At 39.2% G+C, this 15,706-nt stretch overlaps 1 protein-coding gene and 1 long non-coding RNA gene across 2 annotated transcripts in view; both read left to right on the top strand.

Moving 5' to 3' along the window:
* Nucleotides 1-10,285, top strand: part of LOC131546034 (ERC protein 2) — a 96,565-nt gene extending 86,280 nt beyond the window's left edge. Inside the window, exon 14 of the mRNA XM_058785331.1 lies at nt 9,195-10,285. The gene's annotated coding sequence lies outside the window, so the exon portion shown is untranslated. The remainder of the gene's footprint in view (nt 1-9,194) is intronic.
* Nucleotides 10,286-11,891: 1,606 nt separating this feature from the next.
* On the top strand, nt 11,892-13,370 carry LOC131545607 (uncharacterized). The gene is made up of 3 exons (XR_009272464.1): nt 11,892-12,018; nt 12,121-12,194; nt 13,339-13,370. It is a non-coding gene; the product is annotated as an uncharacterized LOC131545607 (long non-coding RNA).
* The last annotated feature ends 2,336 nt before the right edge of the window (nt 13,371-15,706 follow it).

The raw sequence follows: 15,706 nt of genomic DNA, 5'->3' as shown, positions 1-15,706 counted from the left end.
TTCGCTACCCTTTGCAAACTGCTCCTCAATCTCGACCTTAACATTTGTCTCACATATCAGTAAGATATTACTCTGACATGAAGTCGATTTGAGAACTGTTCGACCTACAAGTAAAGCATGCTGTTTAATGTACAGTAATATTAGTATCACTCAGCTCAAGTGGAGGCAGCGCTAAGCCATAGCTAAGTGTCCGTCTGTAACAGCCTGTTTCAAGACGGAGAAACACCTCGCGTTTAGCCCGTCAGCTGCTTCAAAAATTTGAGTGCTGAAATGAAGATTTACAGTAGAGGTCTGCACGGGCTTTAAATTGAAGCCCGAACCAGGCCCGTGCCCGACATCGTCTGACCCGACCCGAATCGAGCGGCACAGTTAAAATTTAGAGCTAGAGAAAAATTTTTTCCACAACTAATAGCCAATTTAACAAAACAAACAAACAAAAAAGGATGCTGTATTTCACGATTGCATGCAACGGTCAGTAAGCACATGTCAAGCAACAGATTCATCAAGGCTCGGCCACTTAACAAGGCAAAAGAAAAAAAACACTTAGGCCTACCAGTTATGAAAGTTTATGAACATCAGGTGCAGCGGTCACATAAATTCTGCCGAATTTTTGAATGGTTGTATACGACAAGACTAATAATTTTTCCACCGTGCAAATTATGGTCATTTTTGTCAGTTAAGGCTCGTTAGCATTGGCCTGCTTTAAATCAGACACAGAGATGTAGTGCGGTAAGTTCGCGTTTATTTGAATTAATTAATCATTTATCTGAATTAGGGAGAGAGAGAGAGAGAGAGAGATGGATGAAAGTTGCGTGTGTGTGAACCTGCGTCTGCCGGGGGGGCAGCAAGACGGACCAGCAAGACGGACCAGCAACCCATTCACTCGAAGCCTTCACTGCCTATTTCTGAGAAGTATTCGGAGGACCAGATGGAGATTCCTCCATTTGAGAGCAATTATACCATCTTTGTCAAGGCAAGAGCTCCATTCAGGATTATGCTCTTTGATTCAGAACCCTAGCTGCTTCCAGTGGATGGAATGAGTGCTCGGTTAACTGCCTACTGCCAAGGATTGGAAACCTCTCTGCAGCTGCATCTCTTGGCTTATGACGACACCATTGGGCTTGAGTGCTTTATCCAACTCTCCATCAGAGTCGCCAACCGAGTAAAGGGCTGTATGGAGGATAATCGCTGCCAAAATTTGGCTCTCTATTTCTGCCAGCCAGAGGATCCCAGTTCTCCAGAATCCAACCCTGAACCCATGCAGATCGATCACGCACGTTTATCCCCGGCCGAGCATTCAACGTCATCTGACCCAGGGGCTGTGTCTATATTGTGGTCAAAGTGGACAGGTGTTACAAACATAGGGTTGGGTACTGTTCACATTTGAAATGGTACGGTACCGGTATCGGTAACTGAAATTCGTTACCGGTACCCAACGGTACCTTTTTTCGGTACTTTACTCTCTGTGTAATAACAAAAACATTTATTTCAGTGAAAAAATAAGTCCAAAACTCTCAATTTCAACATTCTGAACAATAGGGCCCTACAATTTTTTTTCTTCCAGAGATGTTTGTTTTATTTTTTCTGATAATCAAATGAAGGCATGAAACATTTATTTATTTTTAATCAAATGAAAATAAAACCCTTTTATTTTTTGGCAAATAAACAGAAGTTTACTGTTAAAATTAATACATGGTATAAAAATTGTGTGAATATTCCTTTAAAAAAGTTTTAATAATATATATATATATATATATATATATTTACAATTAAGTCCTTAATGTGGTTGTAATAATTATTTTAATCATTTAATTGTTTTATTTAAATTTGTCAGTTAGTGGAATATATAAACATGTACATTATACTGTACAAAAGTAATACAAGAGTAATATAGGCTATTTCTGTTACATGTTAAACCGCACTTTTATTTTGACAGGTTGCCGTGAAGTTTCTGTGTGTGTACAATATGATATGCTGGTTTTCTCAAATGAAACGGTAAAATTCTCATGACGTGACTCTCACAGCCTACATCGTCATGTAGTGAGATGCAGAGGCTGAAAATCACCATGAGTTCACGTGTTCTTCAGTATTTGTGTAGTAAACAAAACCGCGTCTCCGCCCATTCAAACATACCGAGACTAACGGAACATGCAGGATTCATATTTAAACCATCTTTTTGCGTTTTAATATTCGCATACACTAGTTCATATCGCGATTCGAATTAAGTGACAGTCATTCTTTTATTCATCCAAAACTTGACGAATTTTGTGGCATTCCGCGCTATAGAGTAAATTCCATTTTTATGAATGGACTCCGCCATCCTGTCCACGTTTTCGTGGAAACCATGACCCTAGAAATGTAAGCACACTTCTTACCGTGTATTGTGTTTTAAAGAGTTGCAGTGGTGACATCATGTCACAGGGTCTCTCTCTCTGTCTCTCTCTCTCTCGTATGCGCCCAAATGCGTTCTCAGGTACAGAAATTTGGTACCGAATGATTTAATGTGAATCGATACTCGGTAGTACCGACACAATTTAGTCGGTACCCTTAAAAGTACCGAGTTCGGTACCCAACCCTATACAAACATGTCCCATCCGTCCTCCTAGATCCATGGGGAATTGATTTTCTTATTCTCCCGTTACTGTTCATCCACTCACTGCTATTGTCCAGCTTACTACTCTCCACTCTGCTTCAGACCATGCCCTCCTCAATTCTGGGTCAGCCGACAACAACTTTTCCTACAACCTATGCAAACAGCTTCAACTCAAAAAAAAAAAAAGAAGAAGTAAACAACATTTAATATAAGAATCAAACCATCACTGGTTGTCCCCTTGGCAAGGGAAAAGTTTGATACTGCGTGGGTCCTCTCCAATTCCAGGTTGGTCAGCTCCATACCGAGGACATCTACCTGCTGGAACTCCACAGCTGGGATCACACTAAGGCACCCCTGACTCGTTTTGCAAGATCCTACCATCTCGTGGACCACCGACGAAGTTCTGAATTGGGGCAAGAATTGTTTCTCCAGCCTTTCAACTATCACCTCACAGACCATGTGACTGTACCATTGACATCCTGCTTGGTGAACCAGTGCCCAGAGGCAAAGCTTATCCTCTCTCCATCCCCAAACAGAAGGCCATGGAGGAGTATATCGAGGAGGCATTGCAACAAGGCTACATCCATCCATCTACTTCCCTTGCTACTTTCAGCTTTTTCTTTGTTGCCAAAAAGGATGGAGGCCTTGCATAGATTGCATAGGCACTCAGCAAGATAACAGTAAAATTCCGTTACCCTCTTCCTCTTGCCCCTGCAGCCCTGGAAAAACTTCACGGAGCTCAGATCTTCACCAAGTTGGACCTCAGGAGTGCTTATATCCTCATCCGGATATATGAAGGGTATGATTGTAAGACAGCTTTTGTGACCACTACTGGCCACTATGAATATTTGTTCATACCCTATCAATCTCTTAATGCCCCTCCATATTCCAGCAATACATGAACGTGGTGTTCTGAAAGTACCTCATTGGTTCGTCCTGGGGCCGGTTGCATATACTGTTTAGAATAGTCTTAAAAAGTTAGTCATCTAATTTTTTTTCTTCAAGACTGGTCATAACTTTTTTAATTCAGTTATGAAAAGGTAGATTGGTCTTATTTGTTTTGGAAAAGTAAGACTGATTAGCCGTTGGGAACTACTAGTTGGTCAAACTAGTTCTTAAGACATAGTCTTAACATGGTGGCTATGTTTATGCAACTGGCCCCTGGTGTATAATGATGACATCCTAGTGTACTCCCGGAATGAGACCAAACATCGCCAGCACATCAGTGAGGACCTCCAGAAGCTCCACAAACACTATTTCTAGTGTTTCATAGCTGAAAAATGTACTGTCCATCAGCCTCCATTCAGTTCCTAGGATATGACATCAGCCCCAAAGGTATCAAGATGGACTAAAGGAAGGTGGAAGCTATCAGGTCATGGCCTACACAAACAGCTATCAAAGAGCGCAAGAGATTTCTTGGTTTCTCCAACTTCTATCGCTGAATCATCAATAACTATAGTACAGTCACCTCACTTCTCACCATTGTCCTGAAAGGCAGACCCAAGTCTCTGTCCTGGACACCAATGGCTACTACAGCAATAAAGAAGTTCCAACAAGCCTTCACCTTGGCAGATCTCCTAATCCACTCCAATCTGACAAACCCTTCATTGTGGAAGTGGATGCTTCCACCTCAGGTGTTGATGCCGTTTGGTCACAACAGCAGGGGACTCCTCCTCGACTCCATCCATGTAACTTTTTCTCCAAAAAACTGTCCCCAGCGGGGCAAAACTATGACACCAGGAAACGGGAGCTTCTGGCCATCAAGCTACCCTTGGAGGAATGGAGACACTGGTGGGAGGGGGCCCACCATCCATTTGTGATGTTCATGGATCAACGGAATCTTGCATACCTATGAGATGCTAAGCGGCTAAATCCCAGGCAGGCCAGGTGGGCCCTCTTCTTCACGCTCTTCCACTTCACCATCTCCCATCGTCCAGGCACCAAGAACAAGAAAGCTGATCCTCTCTCTCGTCTTTATGCCCTGAAGAACTTCCTGAGGAACCTGAATCAATCCTATCTCCACAGTTGATAGTCAATCCCATTCAGTGATCCCTGGACGAGGATTTGCAGCTGCCAGTGTCTCCGATGCAGCTCAGCTGGGGTACCCCGCTATCCGCACCTATATACCCAGACTCCAATGAAACCAGCTCATCCATTCTACATATATTTCCCTGGGCACTTGTTGGTATTTCGATAGTCCACTTCAGACATTCTACTAACATTAAGTAACTTTGCAACTACATGTCAACTATCAGTCATTAGAATATTAGTAGACTGTCTGCTTAATAACTTCTAACACTTTATTTTGATGGGTCCACAACATACAACATACTGACTATGAGAAACTTTGCAAGTATATGTCAACTTATTCTACAAACCCTAAACCTACCCTAACAGTCTACTCTGAGACTTAATAGATATGTAGTTGCAAATGAATGAGAATTAGTTGACATGTAGTTACAAAGTTACTTATAGTTAGTAGAATGTCTAAAGTGGACTATCAATATAAAATGTAACCCACTTGTCACCCTGGGACCAATCAAACCCTCTTGCTGCTACAAGATTGCTTCTGGTCGCCCGAAATGGCTCAGGATGTCAGAAGGTATGTGACAGGATGCCAGGAGTGTGCCATGGCAAAAACACCATGCCATCTACCAGCCACCAAGTTTCTCCCTCTTCCCATTTCTCAGCGTCCCTGGTCACGCCTAAGAGTGGATTTTGTGATGGATTTGCCCTCATCTGAAGAATTTGCCTGCATTCTGGTTGCGGTAGACATATTTTTTAGGCCTCTCGACTTGTTCCCCTCAAGTGTCTCCCAACCAATGTTCCCTCTAAGCACACTTCTTCCACCACGGAAGAAGAAATAATGTGCTGCGCACACACAGAAATGAGTTGGGAAAGCCATTTGATTGAATTTGAGTAAAAGCGAAAGAATTGCAATGCTTGGGCAAACCGCTATAGTGCTGGTGTCGCTATAGAGTTAGAACTGGTGAATGCGGTTTACAGGTTTCATTGAAAGAGAATGATGTGATGTGCGCCAAATGAGTCGTTGTAGAAACCGAATACTTTAATGGCTGAGAACGAAATAGCTCAACACGAGAGCAATGACATGTGAAATAAAACATCCTGATGTATTAAAGAAGAGTGGCTTGAAAATGCGGAAATAGCGGATGATGGGCACAGAACGGTAACAAAACTCAGAGACATTTACAGTCACACACAGGTGTATTGTGCAAACTGTAGCCTACTTCATAGTGATGTTTAGATAACTATGGGCTAAGAATTCACGTTCACTTTTCTTTTTCTTTTAACTTACAGATCTCAGTTTAAGTTTTGCTTCAGTTTGTTTTGTATTGTATTCTATCAGTTTAAAAGCTTGAGTTTGTTTTGATATTATATTATATTATGTTAAAAAGGACTATATTATAAACCTAATAAATAACTGACCTTGTTTTTTTTTTAATGGAATCACTTATGCTCATCGAGGCTGTATTTATTTTAAAAAATACAGGAAGAAAAAAAAAAAAAACTGAAATTGTGAAATATTATTGCAATTTCTAATATTGGTTTCCTATTTTAATACCTATACTTTAAAATAGGCTATCATTTATTCCTATAAAGCAAAGTTGAATTTTCAGCATCATTACTCTAGTCTTCAGTGTCACATGATCCTTCAGAAATCATTCTAATATGCTGATTTACAACAGTGAAACTGTTCTGCTTAATTAATTTTTTTTTTTTTTTTTTTGGAACCTGTGATACTTTTTTCTTTGATTCTTTGATTAATAAAAAGTAAAAAAGAACAGCATTTATTCAAAATAGAAATCTTTTCTAACAATATAAGTCTTTACAGTAACACTTTATTTTAGGGTCTCTTAACTAGTTGCTTACTAGCATGCATATTACTAGAATATTAGCCATTTATTAGAGTAATTAAGTACACATTAATGCCTTATTCTACATGACCTTATTCTATATCCCTAATCCTACCCAATACCTAAACTTAACAACTACCTAACTAACTATTAATAAGCAGCAAATTAGGAATTTATTGAGGGAAAAGTCGTAGTGAATAAGTGTTCCCTATTCTAAAGTGTTGCTGTCTTTACTATAAATTTTATCCATTTAACACATCCTTGCTGAATAAAAGTATTAATTTCTTTAAAAAAAATTTACTGACCCCAAACTTTTGAATAGTTGTGTATATTGTAACACAGATTTTCTATTTTGAATAAACATTGTTCTTTTTAACTTTTTATTTATCAAAAATATCGGTAACACTTTAGAATAGGGAACACTTATCCACTGTTAACTACGACCTTTCCCTCAATAAATTCCTAATTTGCTGCTTATTAATAGTTAGTAAGGTAGTTGTTAAAGGTGCAGTAGGAGATCTCGGAAAATGCTAACTTTAGCCTGATAGCACTGAAAGCGAACGTCCCACCCTCCCTGCAATCGCCGTCCAAAGCCACGCCCCCTGCACGCACATACGTTCAAAGAGCAGCCAGAGACAACATAAATTACTACAATAGGCTACATCAATGGTTTCCAATTACAGTCTTCGTGCCCTCTCCGCTCTGCACATTTCATATGTATATCTTATCACGTCCGACGGTTGTTTTATTCGACCATAAGTCATAAGTGCCCTGCAAAGTGGACATCACCAGATATTCCGCCATGATTCCAGTTCGAAGCGAGCGTTTATGTTCCATACAAAGAGCATTAAAGTGTGCCAGACCTGAATTGAAATAGTATTTATTTACAGAGGTATATTATGTCACACTTCACACTTCTCTTTCGTCTGTGTGTGATGAGCAGCGCAAATCCGTGAGTGAATGTTCTGAAGTGAAATAAACGGATTTTCCCTGCTCAAGGAGTAGGGAGCAATGAACACTGTGTAGGGAGCATGTCAATCGGAACACAGTTCATGCACGGAGCTCTCTTCTAACGAGCTGGTTATCTGAACCGAGTGTGTTAACTAAGCGAGAGACATGCAAAATATGCAGAGACGGGGCGCGAGGACTGGAATTGGGAACAGTGCTGGGCATCATGTGTCATTCACCGGTGAGAAAACTTTATAGCACAGTTAGTAACTACTACAATACCAGGAAGGAAGTTCGGGTTGTTGATGTTTGCCTGCCATTCTCGCTCTGTCTGCAATAGTGTGCGTGAACGCGCTGGTGACGTATCCTGTCTGCGCGAACAGGGTGTGCAGAGGTATGCAAATACATACGTTGACAGGCAGGTAGGAAAGACAATTAAAACGCTTGGACCGAGCGTTTTAATTGGACAAGCATTTCTTGGTCTTACACCTTCCACAGAATATATAAATACAGATAAATACATTTAGACCACTTAACTTAATGATTGCTATCAGGATGTGAAGAGACTTTCAACCAGAATAACAAAAAATGTTTCTGAAGGCAATCACCTATGGCACCTTTAAGTTTAGGTATTGGGTAGGATTAGGGATGTAGAATAAGGTCATGTAGAATAAGGCATTAATATGTGCTTAATTACTACTAATAAATGGCTCCTATTCTAGTAATATGCATGCTAATAAGCAACTAGTTAAGAGACCCTAAAATAAAGTGTTACCAAAATATCACAGGTCCCAAATATATTAAGCAGTACAACAGTTTCCAACACTGATTATGAATCAGCATATTAGAATGGTTTCTAAAGGATCATGTGACACTGAAGACAGGAGTAATGATGCTGAAAATTCAGCTTTGCTTCACAGGAATAAATTATATTTTAAAGCATATTAAAACAGAAAACCTTGCATTCATTATAATGCCTTAAGAATACCCTTGTAATGTATTATAAATACAGGCTTCATAGAAAGTGGTACCTTTTTTTTTGTAGCCAAAGTACTATATGTGGCTATACAGAAAGTAAACTTGCACCTACTTTGAGAAATATAAAATTAGTGTTGTCTGTCTTGCCTATTTTTAGTTAGACTTGAGTGAGTTTCTATTTTCTGCTGAACACAAAATATGTTTTGAAGAACCAAACAGTTGATGGTAGCCATTGAGTTTCACAGTATTTTTAACCTTACTATAGAATTCAGTGGCTACCAGCAAATGTTTGGTTTCCAACATTCTTCAAAATATCTTCTTCTGTGTTCAGCAGAAAAAAAAGAAAGAAAGAATCTCATACAGGCTTGAAATGACATCAGGGAGAGTAAATGACAACAGAATTTTCATGTTTAAGTGAACTATCACTTTAGCCCATTTTGCGCCTGTGTTGTTAGTAGATTACCTGCACCCGATTATCATCCGCTCTGCTTGTTTGCACCTCTCTTGGTACAGTATATTGTGTTGGTCATTATGGAAATTATCTGGCTGCATCTGTGGTTCATTTGCACATCGTCAGTACATCACCTGCAGAACTTTCCACTCCCATCTGCGCTTTATGGCATTGTGGTCGCACTCTTAGATGGCCTGTTTAGTAAATATGGGCCTTAGTCTGTAGTGAAAAAAAGTAGTTCCACTCACAAGAGGAGCTAAGCCTCTTCTAATCCTATGCACCTGACTGAGACTGTTGTGTGTTACAACAAACTACAATAAACTTACAATTATCCTTTGTCTATTTCCAGTTAGAAACCGGGGCATTCCAGGTGGAGGATGGAGCAGAGCCCCTGGACCCATGCTTTATAGGGATTGACCAGCCATAAAACCAAGTGGAGGCCTCCTTAAGTGCTAGCTTCTGAGAGGGGTGCACCTGAACACACAGGAGCCTCTAGATCAGGGAAGAAGAGGGCTGTCTCCAGAGCTGCCATCATCCTTGCCATCTAGTCTAGTGATGTATGTGCAGTTACTGTAGTGAACTCTTCATGCTGGACTGAAGAATGTTGAGCACACTGGTGCACCAATCTCTGCTCGTGGATAGCGGTCTTTAACTAAATATTTTGATGGGACTGAGCTTCTTTGACGCACATTGAGTGTAGATTATGCAGTGCCTTGCACGGACCCCAGTTTAATGTACTGTTAAGTGTTTTGAAGTTTAATTGTCTTTGCTTTTCATAAGCCTATGCATTTAAAGGGTTAGTTTGCCCAAACATGAAAATGTGCTCACCCTCAGGCCATCCAAGCTGTAGATGAGTTTGTTTCTTCATTGGAAGAGATTCAGAGAAATGTAGCATTCCATAACTTGCTCACATGTGGATCCACTGCAGTGAATGGGTGCCCAAAAAATCCACAAGTAATTTGTTTATTTGGTTTTATAATGTTAATAAATGGACTGGAATTGTATGGATTACTTGTAGATTATTATGATGTTTTTATCAGCTGTCTGCACTCTTCTGACAACCCATTTACTTGTATCTCGAAATCTGTTCTGGTGAACAAACAAATGGTCCCACTATATATTAGGTGTCATTAATTAGAGTCATTAATTAATGGGAGTGTGGGGGAGAGTTGTGGTCTGGGGTGGTATGGCAGCAGCTATGTTTTGGTAAATGGTAAGGTTTTTCCCAACTGTTTCTAATTAAACAAACCTAATTCAACTCATCAGCCTGTTAGTAAGGATTTCAAGACCAGAAATAGATGGGTTAGATGAGGGAGAATGTATACTGTTGGTGTGCCTCTAGGAATAGGATTGGGAAACACTATATATGAACAGATATATGTTTTGCAAGTAAGTAATGACTATACTTCCTTTATGGCTTCAATCAACATGTCTCTTGAAGTCCCCCTGTGTGAAATAAAGTATTTATTTTTTGTGGTGGTGTGTCATACTGTCTTGCAAGATCACACTGGCATGAAGGTAAAAGTAAAAGTGTTGCATTTATAAAGTTTGAAGCTAGAAAATACTCTTTTGTCTTTAAGCTGTGAGAAAGTGGAGATACAGAAAGTGTAATACAGCTGTACTAAACATTCATACTGTGGTATTCATCTATTAGTGACATTTACTTCAAAATGTGTGTGTGTGTGTGAGTATACACCGACTTAATATTTTGCGCACACATTTGTAGAACAACTGTCCATAGTGATTATCCACATTGTTATCTTGCTGTTTATCTTTCACTTTATTTTCAGTTACTCAGACCATAATCATTAAACTCAAACACATCTAATTCATATTAAAGAACACTAAACTAAAGCTGTTCTGCCTCAGGGAATTTCAGTTTGACATGTTTTCTTTGTCTCTGCTAATGTCAGACTGTGTCTCAGCGTCTTGTGTTTCCCCTCCTCTTGTGACCGTATTTGGAGTTCCTGTCCGTGTCCTAGTTTATGCCTTCATTAGTTAATCAGTCCCCAGCCCTATGTCATTAATTATCTCGTTTCCTAGTATTCTTAAGTCCTGTGTTCCCTCTCCTCTGTGTTGAGTCTTAGATTGTCATAGATGAGCCCGCGCTGTCAGACCACCCCCAAGAGCCCGCTCCCCCTGAATGTCAGCCTAAGGATACCCCTAATTTCCCCAAGAAAATTTTTGGGGGCTAGTAGGGCCCATGCCGTAGAGGCTGAGGTGGGGGCTGGGGCCGAGGTCTTGGAGGCAGACCAACTTTGGCCTCCAGAGTTCCCAGATCCGCCATGGCCTCCCGAGTTCCCAGCTCCGCCATGGTCTCCTGAGTCCCCTGATCTGCCCTGGAGGCCGTCCATCCTGGTACCCTGCCCCTTGAGGCCTCCAGAGCGCCCACCCCCCCTCCCCGTTGGATGTTGTATGGCGCGGGACGCGTCTATTGAGAGGGGGGAGTACTGTCAGACTGTGTCTTAGCGTCTTGTGTTTCCCCTCCTCTTGTGACCGTATTTGGAGTTCCTGTCAGTGTCCTAGTTTATGCCTTCATTAGTTAATCAGTCCCCAGCCCTGTGTCATTAATTATCTCGTTTCCTAGTATTCTTAAGTCCTGTCCCAGACAGCAGTTGACTCTGTGCCGGATCCGTTTTCAAACCGGCAAATCCGTATTACAGTCACATCCGTTTCAGTGCTGTAACACGGATCCAGCCCGGGCCCGGTTTCAGTGGGCGGAACTACTGTCGCAGAGCAGATCCGGGCGGCGTCCGAAGCGGCGTGTTCAGAACAGAAGACGTCAAAGATATTTGCTTAGATCAAAGCAATAAATTGTATTTTGAAGTAAATTAAAATAGAAAACCATTATTTTAAATTGTAATACTTCTAAATATTACATTTTTCTGTATTTTTGATCAAATAAATGCTGGCTTGATTAGCATTTTGCGGAAAGAGTAAAAAAAATATGTTGTAATATACTGTTTCAATATCTTAGAGAAACCAATTTAAGTGGAAGGATATAGATTTTTTTAAACAATGCTTACACACAACATTCTGGTCCACACTCGTACCAGATGGTGGCGGTAATGCACCAAAAAGTTGTTTGCCAACCGCCAATAAACCTTAATAGAAGAAGAAGACGTCAAGAAGATCGAGGCAGACTGACTGCACGCTGTTAAAACTTCACCAAGGTATGTCACACCGTGTTATCACACTGTTCTACTAACAAATTAATTTCTTATTATGTTGTGTACTCGATAACTTAAACGTTTGGTGTTTTTATTGCTCCTTAGATCGGTGTTGGACCGGCGAACACTTAGGCCTATGTTATCAGAGGACTTGCTAACATGAAGAAAACGGTCCAGAGGTCTGTAATTATACGTAATTAACGAATTTTAACTTAATTACTTAATTTAAACTTTAGTAATTTTGACTGCTTCCATTAAAATTTAATGTTTAAGATTGCTGCCTGTCATGGTGGGCTTGCAGTGTTAATGTTTAAGCGCTAACCCTCAAGGCTGCATGCATTTATTTGATCAAAAATAAAATTAAAAAGTAATATTGTGAAATATCATTTGAATATATTTTAAAATGTAATTTATTCCTGTGAATTTTCAGCATCATTACTGCAGTCTTCAGTGCACGATCGTTCAGAAATCATTCTAACATGCTGATTTAGTGCTGGATTTTTATTGGTGCTCAGTTATCAGTAATGATTCTTCTTCTTATTATTATTAGATGTAAAAAAAAAAAAAAGTTTTTGCTGCTTAACATTTTCTGGAAACATTTTTATGATTCGTTGATGAATAGACAGTTCAAAAGAACATCATTTATTTGAAATATATATTTTTGCTTCATTTATAAATGTTTTCACTTTTATCAATTTAATGCCTATTTGCTAAATAAAAACAGTCATTTCTATTAAATAACACACACCAAACATGTGAATGGTTGTATATCATGGTTTCTGCATATATTAAGAAGCATAACTGTTTTTCAACTGATAATAATCAGAAATGTTTCTTGAGCAGCAAATAATAATATTAGAATGATTTCTGAAGGATCATGTGACACTGAAGACGAGTAATGATGCTGAAAATTCAGCTTTGATCACAGAAATAAATTATATTTTGAAGTGTATTAAAATAGAAAACCATTTTATTTCATTTCATTATTTTTAATACTTCACAATATTTTTTTTTTTTCTGTATTTTTGATCAAATAAATGCTGGCTTGATGAGCATAAGAGACTTATTTCAAGAACATTAAAAACAGTAATGTGTCCAAACTTTTGACGAGCCCAGTGCCCTTCAGGCACACTGAATGATAGAAACAGAGGGGCACTGAGGAGACAGACATGTATTACATTATATTGTTTGGTATGGTTTTTATTTATAAAATCTTTGCCAAAATATGCTTTTATTTCTGTTAACGGTATGCTCCATGTTAATTGGGTAAATGAACTGAGAAATTGTCCAGCAACACTATATAACGATCTGTTTCAATTTCAGGTTCCACCTGAGAGCCGGGACTGTCACATAGTCAAGTCAAGTCAAGTCACCTTTATTTATATAGCGCTTTTACAATACAGATTGTGTCAAAGCACTTAACAGTATCAAATTGGAGGATAGAGTGTCAGTAATGTATAATGATAAGATTAAACACTCAATTTTCAGTTAAAGGCATTTCATTATTGAATTCAGAGATGTCATTGTCTAGCTCAGTTTAGTTTAAATAGTATCTGTGCAATCAAATCGGCGATAATCGCTAGAAATTAAGTGTCCCCAACTGAGCAAGCCAGAGGCGACAGCGGCAAGGAACCAAAACTCCCTCTGAGACAGAATGGAGAAAAACCTTGGGAGAAACCAGGCTCAGTCGGGGCCAGTTCTCCTCTGACCAGACGAAACCCGCAGTTCAAAAGTTTCTATTTCTATTTTAATTTTGTTGCAATTTCTAACAATAGTAGTATTATGTAGTTAGGTATTTTATTATATTTTAGTTATTTTGTTATTTTTGGTTGATATATCTGGGGATATATCTCTGGGGTCATCTGGGTGTCCTGGTCTCCGCTGATCGGACACGGACCGAGAAACAGACTAGGAAAAAACAGACAAACATTAGCGCAGATGCCATTCAACTTACGATGTAACGAGTACATCGTGTGTTATGGGGAGTGTTCGGTTCGGTTGATCTAATTAATGCAGCCTAACAATCCTTTAACGGATTTGAATAATAGAAGCGTATTAATGTGTTATGTGTAAGCCAGGCTAAAGAGATGGGTCTTTAATCTAGATTTAAACTGACAGAGTGTGTCTGCCTCCCGAACAGTGTTAGGTAGACTGTTCCAGAGTTTGGGTGCTAAATAGGAATAGGATCTGCCGCCCGCAGTCGATTTTGATAAGGTGATAGTAAGGTGAGTCCATTTTTTTTGTTTGTTTGTTTTTTTAGTTTTCAGTGGAGTTTGAGTTATTCAAGCTATTTGAATGCCACAATTTATAATTGAGTATTGATAATAATAAGTGCCTGATAATGTTACAACTTGTGCTGTTCAAAACATACTGTTTGTTAGGGCCGATTTTGGATTGCAGCTTTCTGGAGAAATGCTCCTTCAAATAACTTCTCACTCAGCATCCTGAACAATATACCTGTTATGACAGTCATAGTCATCTATCAATGCTATAGTCTGTGTGTCATTTGGGTACAAACCCTTTTTCATCTCAAGTCGGTGATTAAAGGAAGTGTGTATGACACTGATGTCCCATGTACTAATTTCCACAGTGGAGCATGTTAATAAACTGTGACTCTTATGTGTAAGGCTTAAACATTGCCTTCTTTGCTTTGTAATACTAAATGAAACAAATACATTCATAACATATGTGTAATATGCAATTAGTTGTGTATTTTTTAATATATAAAACAGGCGGCACAGGTTCCCCTTGCTTTTCTTCTCTGTTATATCAGTTATTATACTTTACACCTATGGGCAGTAAGCAGAATGAACATTATCTTTGTCACACACAAAGCAGGACAAAATTACTCGATTACAGGAAAATTAAAAAATGCTAACCATGGATAACATTTATGATGTGGAAAAGAACTGGAAGTGAAAAATGCTTACTGATGCTCCAGAAGGAAACACGATACATTAAGGGGGTGAAAACTTTTAAACAGAATGAAGGTGTACATTTTTCTTATTTTGCCTAAATATTTTTTTCATTTAGTACTGCCCTTCAGAAGCTACAGAAGATACTTCCCATACAACAAGCAGTGTCGGCCCAGATCCGGGCCACAACTGGCCTGCATGGATTTCACGTGGGCCGGATCTGGGCCAACACTTTGTTGCTGTCTGGGTTACATGTTTCCCACAAGACAAAATAAGTTCAATTTACCATGATCTTCAAATTCAAAAAGTTTTCATCCCCTTAATGCATTATTTTTTTCTTCTGGAGCATCAGTGAGCGTTTAAACCTTCTGTGATAGTTGCATATGAGTCCCTCAGTTGTCCTCTGTATGATTTTGAGATCCATCTTTTCACACTGTCACTGCTGGAAAGTGTTCAAATACACAAAAATGTTGGAAAAGCACAGCATTTGTGGGAGCTGAAGGATTTTTCTGAAGAAGAGCAGACGGTTTAACTGTTCAGAACAAACAAGGGACTCATGAACCACTATCGCTAAAAAACACACAGCTGTGGATCATTCAGGAACAACACAGTATTAAGAATCAAGTGGATGTAAACAACGGGGTCATTTTTATAAATTCAACATTTTTTTTCCTCTTGTGGACAATATGTAAATGTCTTATCCCTCTTATTTTGGTAAAATAATTAACATTTTGCCGATTCTGCAAGGTGTATGTAAACTTCTGACCTTATGTGTG

The sequence above is a fragment of the Onychostoma macrolepis genome, chromosome 08, assembly GCF_012432095.1.
Source record: "Onychostoma macrolepis isolate SWU-2019 chromosome 08, ASM1243209v1, whole genome shotgun sequence".
Lineage (NCBI taxonomy): Eukaryota > Metazoa > Chordata > Actinopteri > Cypriniformes > Cyprinidae > Onychostoma > Onychostoma macrolepis.
Note: the sequence above shows the minus strand (reverse complement) of the source record. Positions and strands in the feature narration are given on the sequence as shown.